This window comes from Falco peregrinus, chromosome 3, assembly GCF_023634155.1.
Source record: "Falco peregrinus isolate bFalPer1 chromosome 3, bFalPer1.pri, whole genome shotgun sequence".
In the NCBI taxonomy this organism is placed as follows: domain Eukaryota; kingdom Metazoa; phylum Chordata; class Aves; order Falconiformes; family Falconidae; genus Falco; species Falco peregrinus.
Genome location: NC_073723.1, coordinates 52,830,423 through 52,844,506, shown reverse-complemented (window position 1 = coordinate 52,844,506; position 14,084 = coordinate 52,830,423). Strand labels below are relative to the sequence as shown.

The window sequence follows — 14,084 nt, the reverse complement described above, 5'->3', positions numbered from 1 at the left end:
ACTGCATCCGCGCGCCGGCCCCCTGGTTAAAAAGTTTGAGGACACCTGACCTAGAGGCTTCAGCACTGTCACACACCTGTAAGACCCTGTGCTTAAAAGCCAGGACTGACTGATTTACACAAATCCACATACAAGCATTTTTCAATATTGCAGAAGCTGTAACAGCCCTAACTCACAAACTGAGCTCCAGGGTTATAACAGCTGCTGCTGAGGATGGAAGATGGGATTTTCCCTGCACCAGCCGGGAATCGAACCCGGGTCGCAAGAATGGGAATCTTGCATGATACCACTACACCACTGGTGCCTCTGTGCAGCCTACAATGAAATCACCCTGGGCTGTGCCAGCATGCAAAGTGCTGCACCAGCATGCAAAGTGCTGCATAGTCAGTTATTGATTTAGACAATCCTTAAATACAAAGGATTCCTCCCCCTTTTTTTAACTATTGAGACAAAAATCTTGCATAGATCTAAAAGAGCTTGTTCCTTGTGAATTAAAACACTAGAGATGATCAGGATCTACTACAAGCATGTTAGGAAAAACACAGCTGAATGGCCCAAATCTTCCCTACATGTTAATGCTCAAAGACAATTACAAGAAAGAGCAACAGAAATTTTTTGGCTAAAGGGTGGCAAGATGAAAGCAGATGTACTTTGCTACTTCCAAGTCTAAGACCATTTAGTTAACAGCCATCTCATTAGACAGTAATAATAATTCTATTCGTTAGACTCACAGGTCTGCCTCTGTCCCATGCACTGATTACATTTTCCTGCACACTAGTGAGGTTGGCAATGAGATACAGAGCAACTATACCAGAGTGAGTAGTAACAAGGGCTGTGACATAACCATGATTTAAGAGAGTTATAACTGTAAGTGGATTACCAGTTACAGACAGACTGATAAAAGAGGTCAAGAAGATACTGTTATGGAGAATCAGTGAAAAATAAGGAATTTGTGAAGGTACAGTATGGCCTTGAGACCAAAGACCAAATGATTAGCTGGGATCAGAAGTAATTACAATACTCCATCCAATAAAGAGAGTTTCAAGGATATTCTGACTACCAGATGAAACTTCAGTTGCAAATTTGTCCCTGAACAAATAATTTCCATACACTTTTGGTAATGGTTTTGGTTAGTTCTTACAGAATTTCTGAATCCTGCAGCCTCTGATAACACTGATTTGAACTATTCAGACCACACCACATCACTTTCAAACCAGAAAGTTTTTCTACAGATGGTCTTGTGACCTGATTCTGAAATAGCTCTCACAACTATTCCAGAGATAGATGACTTAATTTTGCAAATTCTACATGTAGAAGACTTACAGATCACATACTTCATGACATATACTGTTCTCCCTAATTAAGCACTTTTAATATGTCTATATAACCCATAACATCCTCATATAAACAATACTTACAGGACTACGTAGGAAAAAGAATTCTCTACCAGAAGCAAATTACCTGAAGAAAGTAACGTATATTCTAAAATACTGGAAAAAGGTCACTAGGCAATTAACTGCTCACCTTGCCTAGGGAAGTTTTGACACAACCAACACCAGCAACCCTAAAAAATTAATCTGATTGACTGTTTCTTAAAATGGGTATAAGTATAGCTGATCTTATTTTGGGGAAGGTGATGACTAAATGGCTTCACAAATTACTTCCAAAATGTCTATGATGTAAAAAGACTTAAATTTCAAAATACCAAAGCCAAGAGAGCAATTCATCTGAACACTGCAGAGTAAGCGGATCTGTGCTGAAGCTGGAAAGAAACAAAAGGAACCAAACAATGACTGTTCCACTCTGATTTCCTATACCTTTCATGTGGAGCAAAATTGTTTTGATGCATATAAAGAAGTCAAATCACTTTAAGCATGGATGCTAGAAGATATAAATATTTCAAGCAGAAAAGCAAGTGGACTACAGCTGAAAGAACTACTGTTCTTTGGTGCATGTGTTCCGTACTACACCCCTTTGTATAGGTCTTTAAATTTATCACGGCTTATGCAGCTCACTCAGGATCTCTGCCCCAATTTGAGAAGCATGCTAAGTTTATCTTTCTTTCCCTAAGCTTTCATACATTCAGTAACTTCGTATAGCATGTGTACCTGATCTTTTCTGACCTAATGGTATCTGTAAGATGTACTCAGCCTTCATAGGAAACAGGTATACATCAGGTCAAATGCACTGTTTTTCCTCAGCTTCTTTCATCCAAGATGCTTAACATACTATGAAGGAAAGACAACACATATAGGGGGTGAATGTTCATATAGACAACAAATCCCAACGTATTTCAGTAACTGGAAGTTTTTTCCCCACTGAAATTTGCATAAGTTTTGTATTTTAGATCCTTCTAAGCTCAAACACAAGTTAGCTAGAGAAAAGTCTTGGAATTCTTTGGGGGAAAAAATGAATTCAGGATCATTTTCCCAAAGGCAACACTATTTCCAGATGCCTCTGTACAGCACTCAGTATCAGCGCGTGTGAAGATATTGTCATCAATGCCTTCAATATAATTTGAAGTACACTTCTGATTATAAAAGCAGGCCCACTTCAATGGGCTCATAAAAGATACTGAGAATATGATAGCCATTTTAGAAGATGTAGGAGGTAGAATTCTCCCTTTCTCTCATAGCAAGAGAGACAAGACAGGACAGGAAATGAGACTATTTAAACTGCATGTGCTCCTAGAATCTCAGGTGAGCATGAAACCTATTTCTTGCGTGTACTGCATGTTCTAAATAGGAAAGAGACACAACTAATCTTTCTAGGAAGAACACTAGTAGATAATTCTCTGTCTTCTTGCAGCTTAGTAGGAGCTGGAGAGTCACTCACTTTCTGGTCTTGTGAAGTAACATGTAGGGACTCTATTAGTACGCAATTAATCAAAACACGCACTCCAGTTCTTAGAGTAGCATGAGACAATGTGTTGATTTTAAGAATCCCATTCTGATGGAATATAGCAATTCCACACAATACTGCAATTCTTCTCTAATACAAAAGACCACACAGAAATCACAACATAATTATATTGAGAAAGTTTGTGAGAAGCTAGAAAAGTCTCAGAGTATTAGACTAATGATATGACATGTAAAATCGCTTCAACATAAGGCAAGAGGTTACTGGCAGATCAAAGAATATAAAGGTTTCTGAGCAGAACCAAACATACTGATCTCATAGCACTTAATGGCAACACCCCAAAAAGAACTATAGTTAGTTATAGCCTTTGTTTAAAACACTCCTTATTCAGTCAAGAACTCCAAAAAGATAAAAAAGGATTTTCAAATAAAAAGCCCTACATTCTTCTTTTTTTAAAAAATACTTCAAATTGAATTCTATATTCAGCCTTCACTCCTTATTTCCTGGGAATAGACCAAATAGCAGTCTTGAAATGGTATTTCCCCTTCAAAGGATGTCTTCAGATCATCCATTGAAAACATAAATAAACTTAGCTCCTGGTATCCTTCATTACTAGGAACTTGTCATAACCATTCTCTGGATCTTGAATCTGAACTTTCATATGCATTTTATGAACTCCTGAACATGTGGAAGGACAACAATCAGGACACACGTCAATACTAATTATATATGAAAAAGATAATGCTCAAAGGATTTGTCTTGTGAAGTTGTTCAGTCTTTCAAGGATCCCTGTAAAGCATTAGTATATAAGATGGTCTCAAGTAACAATGTTTCCTAATTTTGTTTTCCAAGAACTCCCCCCTCTTTCCTGATGCTCTGCATTTGTGTGTACATGTTCTTGCAAATCTGAGTTTCCTCTTTCAGCTTATCAGTTAATACTTTGAACATGGCCAAGATCTCTCTCCATTATTACATGTATGATGAAATAAAAGCTTTAATCCATCAAAAAAAATCCAATGAAATTGAAAATAATAAATTTGGAAAGCTACAGCACTAATTCCAAAATGTTCTAATAACCCCAATGAGTAGTTCCATCAACATCAGAACTAATGAAGCCTGGTTTCTTACCCATTTGTGTCCCATCATTGATTGACTTAGGTATGTAAGGTATGAGCTCCAACTTGGAATATTAACAAGGAGCATGCATATAGCTGCTCTCATCTTTTTATATCCTCCCTTTTCCCACATCTCTTGTATGGACATTTTGGGGTCTAGTAAGGAATGTTTTTATGATGACAGGGTGTCTGTATTCAATTCAGTCATCAATTTCTACAAAACTTGTAAGACCCTAATTATTTTCAAGAACTTTTCTTTTCAGATGACTTTGCTGAAACCAGACAATAAAATCCAAAGTAACTGAGGGCACAAAGAAGATAAACTGTCAGATACATAAAACCAGCATACACCTAGTGTCCAAAGGAAGAAAGAACTAAAAACTGGGGGGGTGGGGGGTGGGGGGGGTGTGTTTCTGTCATATTATAAAGGCTCTGAGAATATTATGTACAATGTAGTTTATAGCTATTCTGAATCATTAAACTGAGAAGCTACAAAAGATGTGTACATAACATCTTACAAGAATTCAAAGAGAATAAGAGAAAATCAGTATTTCAGATTATCTGTTTATAACCATCATATATGAAAAAAATACAAATATAATTCATAAAAGATTTTACCAAGATGTTTTGGGGACTGAGGCTTCTGTTAACAAAAAGAGAAACCTTCCTCATTTTGTTTTATTTTAATTGTCAAAGTATGTATTTTTTCTTTTGAAAATTTTTAGTTATTTTTCTTTCAAGTGAAGGTCAAAAAAGTTAGATGATAAATTTCAGCCTGAAATGACTTGAAATTATTGAAGTGTTGAATTACAGATAAATGTAAAATAAAAGCAAGGTTCACTTTTATAACCATGTTTTCAGTGAAAAAATAAAGCTTCCTTCCTGTATTTATGTTGCAGGCATTACCTATTTCTGAGTTTTTGCAAAAGCTCTTCATTTTCTCCCTCAAGTTCTTCACTTTCACATTTCAGACCACCCAGTCCTTCATTAATATTGAGGATCTTTTGCTTTATATTCCGTAGATCACTTTCCCTGGTGGATTTCTAATGAACATTAAAACATTAATACACCCTTAGCATAAGCTGAAATTATCTCAGGCCAACAACAGAACACACAAGTATGCAAGCATTTTTACATAATTTATATATAAATAGTAAGAAACTTACTACTTCCTCCACAGCTTCAATCACTTCGGAAGAAGCATCTGATATTTTTACACTCTCATCTCTTTAGGCTGCTATTTTATTATTCAAATCTTCTATCTAGCAAATTTTTTGTAAAGTAAGTAATACAAATATCTTCTATGTTTCTTTTTAATGATTAAACAATCTATTTAAAAATTAAATTTCAAAAGAAGGCTATTAAAGAGTTAATAGAGGTCTTTCATGCTATAGTATTCAGATGCACATTGCCATTGCAATGTATTCTAGCAGAATCTTTGGACTTCACAGTATCAGTAAGCACATACTGCCTGCTAATTCATACCTGACATATGTGGTATAATTAAACATAATATTTTAAGTTCCTCTCAGCCTCAAGATTTTCCATAATAACTCCGTATTGCTATTAATACAGATTCATGCAGAGATTCAATGATGGATCAATCATTGGAGCTTAACGAAAAATGAGGGTGTGAGGGAAGCAAGGATCTGCAGGATAAGGAAAACATCTAAAGTGCCTTTAGACAGACAAAGGCATACCTACTCACACCGAATTTAATGAACTTTGTTTCCTTCACATCTCCTTCCTCTGCAGAGGCTGAAACAACATAGCTACCCTGCCATAACTTACCTATAAAATCTCCATACGGACAAAGGTCTAACTGGAATATGACCAGAAAACACACATGTCCAAGCAGGATCAGAGTTGATAGGGATGTCAGAGAATACATGTGGGAAGTTCAGAACAGAATTAGGACACAGATACTTTTGATGGCATGTAATTTCCTACTGCTACCTCAAGAATCTGATGAAGAGCAGATTTACTTAAGATACTTTGTGCCTATGTCCCTGCAGCCAAGGAGGGAAACATACAGGCTTTGTCTTGTTATCTTGTCGAGAAAGTCACAGTTCTGTTTTACTTCTCTAGGATTCTGCTGATTGTCCTTGTATGGCTGCACCTTCCTAACTAGCTGGAGACTGAAGGTAACCAGAATGGTTAGGAATTATGAGACATTATCTGTGAGAAGAAACTGCAAAGAAGCACCTATACTAACCTAGAGGGGGTGGGGGGTGGGGGGGGAAGAAGAGATGAAACAGCAAATTGTTAAGTCTCTCAAAAGATAAAATATTCTAAGAAATACAGTTCAGGGGAAGTGTGGGACAGACAAAGAGAAATTGGTTACATCTACAGGGGAAAAACACCCAACAGATTAAGTATAAGCAAAAATGTCCCAGTTTTTAAATTACTAACACATAGGAAAAACATGATTCAGAAATGGTTTTCTCTCTTTCAATGTTTTTATAGCAAACATTTTGTCAGGAATGACCTGAAATACTGCCACACTGTGCAGGTAATTAATGAAGACAAAAGAATAAAGGAGGAATAGTTAAGTATGAGATTAATTTTGTAAGAAGGGTTTCTTCTAATCTTTGAAAAGCAAAAGCCATGTAGATACAGAAAATGGATTTAATGCATACAGATACCTTTTGTAATGCAAATGTGGGTAACATGGGAAAAAGATAACTCAAAGTTGTCCTAATAGTGTCAAAAGTTGAAACACTCCTAATAGGTCATACATTAAATTTAAAAACCAGCATGAATTATAATGAGAAAAAAAGTAAGGGAAAAAATGCAGAAAAGTATTAGTTCACATAACTAATTCTGTCTTCAAACTTACCGATGCACATGGTAATTGTTGTGTTATAATTTTGATCCAGTTCAAACCCCAATGAAGTCACTAAAAATAATCCAAATGTTTTCCCGACTCCCCAAATAACTCCATCATGCCAGTAACAGTTCTATGATGATCAGAAGAATCACTTTGAGCTTTCTGAAAATCCAATATTATTTATAAAGATTTATTTAGTGAGATACTTTAGTCATGTTTTTGAAGGAAATTGATAATAACAAATCACTTTATGCTAAACTTAACTGTGGTTCACATTTAGCATAAACTAATCAAACCAAAGATGGTCACCAAATGGAGAAGTTCCATGTTCCAGCTTATCCCTGTTATATATTTTTCTCTTTTCCTTGTGTTGGTCTTCATACTCAAGCAATACACACTGAAATATATCAGGTCAGGCAAACCCATACCCAGAAAGAAAAAAGTTTACTTAGAAGTATTGGCTCTATTTGAAAATAGTGGTTTTCTAGATATCAGTTGGTAGCAGTTGCTGGTGCCAGTAACAGGAAGAAGACTGTAATACACAGTTGGAAACAAAAGACAAGAACATGCCCACTGGTGGCTGTCTAATGTGACTGTATCTTTATTTTTGCTAGCAGTATGCTTTGGGGTTTGGGTTTTTTTGTTCTGGGCATGCTTGGTTGATCCAGCTTCTCAGAACTACTCTATCTAGATTCTGGGTTCCATCGGATCATTAGCAGAACCTAGCTATCTAGATGCTCAAACCACAACAGTACTGGGTATGTACAAGAGAATGAATTTCATACTTCAAACTTGTATACTTACACATACACACACGTTCTTACAGATATTTAAAAAATAAAAAGTTCTATTGTGGGCATCTAAATCTGGTTTTAGGTATTTTCTACTTGTTCCACATATGGAGCTGTCAATAAACTGAAAACTCCTAGTCAGGCAGTGTGAGGAACTCCAAATTTTAAACTACCAAGTACAAGATTTCAAAATGAAACTTAGACAAATACAGCAGAAAACAGGGGAATTTTAAGTAAAATAGGGTATCACTATGTGTGCTGTAAAAGTGCATCATGTGCCATCTCAGGTCAAAAAATCTACTAATTCAAAAGGACACTTATGCTGTCCCTCTAAATGCACACTTTCTTCCAGATGATTTAAGACAACAAACAATACTAAGCAGATATGCATCCAACAGTTAAAAACATCTAGATCACTTAAAGGAATATAAGATGATTATGATATTTTTAATAATTAAAGCTGAAATATAATACTACAACAAAAGAATGAACAGAATTCTAGAGAACCTACCACTTATTATTTTTAAATCAGTATTTGTATTTTTACTTTTACAGAGGACCTTAACTCTTAAACATATAAAATATTGAGGCATTCATGTACTTTTCAATAAAAGATACTCATTTACTTGCTTGTTTATAAATATTCAAGACTCACTTTGCTGTTCGAACGTTTTGCATCTTCCTGAATTTCTGCTTTTTGCTTCACTGACTCCTCAAGGTGTTTTTCATCCTTTATAATCTTCTCCTCTGTTTCTTTTAACTTCATACAGTATTCGGTCCAAATAAATTCAGAATGCTTTAACTCATTCCTAATAGAAATACACACAAAGTGAATCCATCTATTTGGAAATATTCCAAGGTAGTCCCTCTCCATAAAGGAAAATGTAAAGCAGATCTGAATTAGTAAAGATTTATTTTGATTCTCTACTACATTTCTTGAACAGGTATGCATGAGAAAATTTCAAAATAGCTACCCTGGCAGGTTCATGCAATTTCAGCCAGATATCAAAAGTACTCATGCTACCCATTCACTTGCACTTGAACAGCCTGCCAACATTACAGCTTCTAATTGGACTTGTGAAGAGGTATTGCTGTAGTTAATCACAAGACTTTGTTTTGTACCTCACACATTAATTAAACAAAACAGGACTCAACTTATTTCTCTGCTAGTGGCTGAATCTACTTCAAAGCCATCTTCACTTATTCAATCTACTGTACTCTCATTTTGTGGACAAATGTCACCTGTGAAGAACATTTTTTATGGACATCCATTCCTCATGTTAAAAGGAACTTGTAGACAGTAGACAAGGGCAAAGGAGGAGATAAGGTCTTTACTTCCACTCTGAATAGCAGATTTATCAACATTATGACAAAGAAACTGGCCATAATTACAGAAAGAGATAATAATAACTACAACAACCATCAGGAAAACATTCCCTCAAGACAGTGTTAGGCCTCATTATAGGCTGTGCACAGGCCTTTTGTTACAGCTGTGTATGAGAATAGATTTGGTGAAAGGCAAAAGAAACAGAGGGACACCAGATTATAATTTTACAGTAACAGTTGGTGCTTATCCATTATTTTTATTATTGTTTCAGCAGGCAGAAAAAAGGAGTTTCCTCCATGCTCCCCAGAGAACTATCTTAGTCAATAACATATTCTGAAGCATGCCTTAAATGACAAAATAAATCCACCACAGCAGAACTAAGACCAACAGTAGTTGGGTTTTAGAGACACTTATTGCGTAACCCAAACCCCCCTGAATGCGTGTTGCATACTTAAACACAATAAGACAACTGAAACCAATAATGAAGAGATTTCATCACTAATCCAAGAGCCATTCCTACAAGATTATTTGATAGACGTTCTTCCTTTTTTTGCTTCCAAGATTTCATCTAATGGTGGAGTACAGGTTTATCTTGCAAAGTCACATTCCAAATATCACAGAATGTATATAACATGAGCATGAAACTTAAAACTTCAAACACGTCTACTTTCTTAGGTACCACCACCCATGAAAAAAACATAAATGATACTCGAATTGCTCTAATGACAGACATGTAACAGGCATAGACTCTAATTTTGTTCTCATATTACTTATCAGCTACAACTTTCTGAGTACAATTTCATGGAAAAATACAGTAGTACCAGCCACAGTGAGCTTGTGTAAAAATAACAGACTGTGCTGGGTGATGCACCCAGCCACAGTATTTTGAGTTTCATGCAGTCATCATGATTTTCTCACTGATGGCCCTGAACAGAAATAAGAGTATCAACTGCAGAACAGTCTTTCAAGTCTGTGCCATCACAAATCTGCCTTTCTCACACTTATCAATACAACATGTTATTGTAGTCCTCCTCAGATGGCAGCTGAAGGGACTACTTCCTTTGTAACATAACTATGACTTTAATTATCAGTCTAGCAAATGGCTGGGGGAAAAAGAATACAGTAGTCAAAAAAAATAATTGATTTCTTCACAGAGGGATAGAAAAAACCGTCTTCTACTCAATTTTCCTGTAAATGCTGATATTCCTAAAAAGACTGGTATCATTAGCATTTTTAGTTCAATTCACATTCACACAAACAAAACAGGTTATAAAGTGCACAACAGTCTACATCACTGTCATGTGGTATGAGTAGAAATCACTTAACTAGGTGAAACAGAAAGCATACATGTTATATATCTGTCAGTATTTCTGGTATTAGTTACCCATTGTCATTATCATGGGGATTTTACTTATAGTATGACTTTTTCCAAAAGAAAAAAGTTCCTGTAAAGCAATTTTAATGCACCTCAGAACAAAGGCTTGTTACAGGAAAACATCACACTTTCTTTAGTGCATGTGAAACAATCTCAAGAGCCTTGATTTCCACCAAGACTACCAAAACAAAAGAGGAAAACTGCCCACACTGACCCACAGCTGCTAAGCAAGCTGACAACTGTGACACAACCACAGAATTCTAAAGGGAATTGAACAAAATCCTGCAAAAAAGATTATTAGAAACTGAAGTAGTCAGAAGGCAAGATGAAAACTTCTAATACTAATGAAAAAATGCAGAAGTAAGATTAAACAATCAATTTTCATTGAAAGAATAGGTCAACAGCATGGTATCTCAAAATCTCATATCTGTTGCTTTGATATATTTACAAATGATCTCAAAGGGCAAGGACTAGTAAATTTAAAAGTCTGCATATAGTGTCATTACAATAGGCAAGGCCAAAAAGAACTTAGAAACTTACGAAAAATTTGAAGACAAACTACGTCACTGGGGAACAAAACAGCATATACCATTTCGTGTCTGAACTCAAAAGAAGTATAAGATCAGAGAGATTAAGTACACCTTAAAACTAAATTAACTGTATCAAACGGAGAAAGACATGTACGCATTTCCACAAACACTCAGAAAGTCTACTCAACATTCAGCACAGATAAAGAAGCTAAGAAGATGTTAGATTAAGTAATAAATAGTATGAAAAACATTAGAATAAAAAAATGAGGGGAAGACATCCCTGCTAAAGTAACTGACATGGCTTAATTTGGAATACTGTTTGCATTATGTTTCAACACATTTCAGAAAAGTATATCACAGAAGTGAAAAGGAATTAGAGGACATTCTGAAAAGTTATAAAATGCAGAAGTCTTCTGAAAGCACACTGAAAATAATGGAAGTTCCTTTAGAAAACAGATAGGGAGAAGGAACGAAGTAAAAATCGAAAATCACCGAGAAGAAGGATCACAATACACAGCAATATTTATCATTGCACACCTCTTAAGGCTTAGACTCCCAAACTACAGCAATTTGCCTACAAGAGGACAATAACAAATTGCTGCTGACCACACTTTCTAAATATGAATTGATAAGGAATAAAGTTTAATAGTAGGTACATGCTGGAACAGCAATAAATAAATAAATAAATGAAAACTAAAGAAAAGTGCAATCCTATACTTTAAACAGCATTTATTCAGGTATTACACAATAAAATCACCTCCAGCAATGGATCACTATAACCATTGTTAATAATTCTTGCCTGCAGCTAGTAATTCAGACAAGTTGACAGAACACTAAATAGGCCAGTAAAACACTAAACTGATATGCAGAGCATCTGAATACACAGTAATAAATCACACTACATTTTTGGTAATACTTCTTCCTCAGGACCTGATCTTTCCCATAATTAAAATCACCATGAGGTTTGCAATGAACTTAACCAGTTACAGAATCGGGGCCCATGCTGTCTGATTTCTCTCATCTGGAACCCACAGAGGAGCTAGCTAATGAGCATTTGATCAGATCATCTCTATATATATACTTAAGCTATAATTAAAATTCCAAACATTGTGAAGACATTGTGAAACTTGCATTCCCAGCCTCATATCCATCAAAACTAAGTATTTCCTACTCTTCACACCCCTCTTTCTCTATTTGGGCATATGTAGTGACTTTAATTGGAGAATCACATGGTAATTTCCAGAAGTCACTCCAGCTTTGGCAAGTGTTGGTATTACAGAATTCTGGTCTTAGATTTTGTATAATAAAATATTTGGGGTTTAGCTAAATTTCTGACTAAGGTTTTAAGTTTCATATGCTAATTTTCTTTCGATTGCAAAGTAGGCTCTCAAACAAAAAAAATTAAGCTTTAGTTAACTAAGCATAAATACACGAATCTTTTTAATCTTACAGGTAATAAAATATGATTAGCATGAATACCTCTAATATAGTATCAGAATTATCCTGAACTCAATAAAAACAAGACCAAGAAATTAACTGTAAATGTTAGAATCAAAAAAGGAAAAAGTCAAACATGCAGACAAAAGAAACAAGTCAGAGACACTTTTTTGTCTAGTATTGCTAAGCTACCCATCTTATAGAAGAATACATTTATTTTATCCTACATTGATCCATCCTTACTGAGACATAGACAGTTTGGATCTTACAAGTTCACAGACACTTTACGAGTGCAAGACTGGAACTTCTCGAGCAGCAGCAACATCATTTGAGAAAATACATGTCACCCAGGATGCCTCCTGCTCCCATATTAAAGCATAAACGTATTACAGGAAGAGCCATGATCTTTCTTTAATTCTGCAGTTTAGTGCCAATGGCAGAGAGATCTACAGTGATATGGTATCTTAACGAAACAGGATTACTGCATCTAAATAAGCTTCCTTTCATCAAGAATGTGTCAGTAAGGTTTCTGCTCTAGCTGACTGGCAAGCACAGATCTCCCTGGATAGCAGACATCAAAAGCACCAGTCATATTAGTCAAAGTAATGATTTCCTGAGGTTGATATCTACCCCAAAATACACTGTTAAGAGTGCTCTGTTTCGCAGAAGTCAGTATTACTTTGTGCTGCAGGTTTAACAACTTAGAAGATTCTGAGGCAGGCAGCAGGTACTTACTTCTTCTGTGTGACTGGAAAAGGTGTTTCAAGTTTTTGAAATAAAGTTGCCAAGATGTTATAACCTAAAGAAACTGGAAATGACACAACTAACCACTATTATTTTGATCAGGACCATCTCTTTACTATGGCCTACTGAGCACCATAAACAGCAAGCAAAACAATCACGCTTATTAATTCCAATTAGTTCTTGAACAAAGCAATGAAAAGAAAATCTAAACCCAACAGAAAACAGCTACAGCAGCTACAACCTCTTCTTTACATCCCTCTAAGAATGGGTCTTTTCATAGAGGGGACCAAAACACCTTACTCTGAAAGTCTACTGTGTGCCTTGTTTTATTCTATCATGTATTACTAAAATATATACTAAAACAATAACAGTTCTTCCTATTTGGTACATCAAACAAAAAGGTCACTTGCAGCACCCTAAGCTCTCACAACTACACAGTTATTTGAGGATTTGGTTTTGGCCTTCGTGGTTAACAAGCCTACAAAAGGTATTTCACTGACAGAATGCAGGAATTACAATGGGCTTGTGTATAAGTATACTGGTTTTGGCTGGGATAGAGTTAATTTTCTTTATAGTACTTTGTATGGGGCTGTTTTGGATTTGTGCTGAAAATGGCATTGATAACACAGGGATGTTTTATCTGTCACTGAGCAGCTGGCACAGCGCCAGGGCCTGTGCTGCCTCTCACCCCACCCCAGCGAGCAGCCTGGGGGGGCACCAGGAGCTGGGAGGGGACACAGCCGGGACAGCTGACCCCAGCTGGCCAGAGGGATGTCCCAGACCACATGGCATCACGCTCAGCATGTAAAGCTGTAGGAAGAAGAATGAAGGGGGGGGAAGACATTCAGCATTAGGGCATTTATCTTCCCAAGTAACGGTTACGTGTGATGGAGCCCGGCTTTCCTGGAAGTGGCCCATGGGAAGTGGTGAATGAATCCCTTGTTTTGCTTTGCTTGCACACATGGCTTTTGCTTCACCTGTTGAACTGTCTTTATCTCAACCCATGAGTTTTCTCACTTTTACCCTTCTGATTCTCTCCCCCATCCTGCCCGTGGAGAGAGAGAGTGAGTGGTGGT

At 36.2% G+C, this 14,084-nt stretch overlaps 1 non-coding gene across 1 annotated transcript; it reads right to left on the bottom strand.

Annotated features, from left to right (window-relative positions):
* Nucleotides 1–233: 233 nt before the first annotated feature.
* Nucleotides 234–304, bottom strand: TRNAG-CCC (transfer RNA glycine (anticodon CCC)). The gene has a single exon. It is a non-coding gene; the product is annotated as a tRNA-Gly (tRNA).
* Nucleotides 305–14,084: the final 13,780 nt, after the last annotated feature.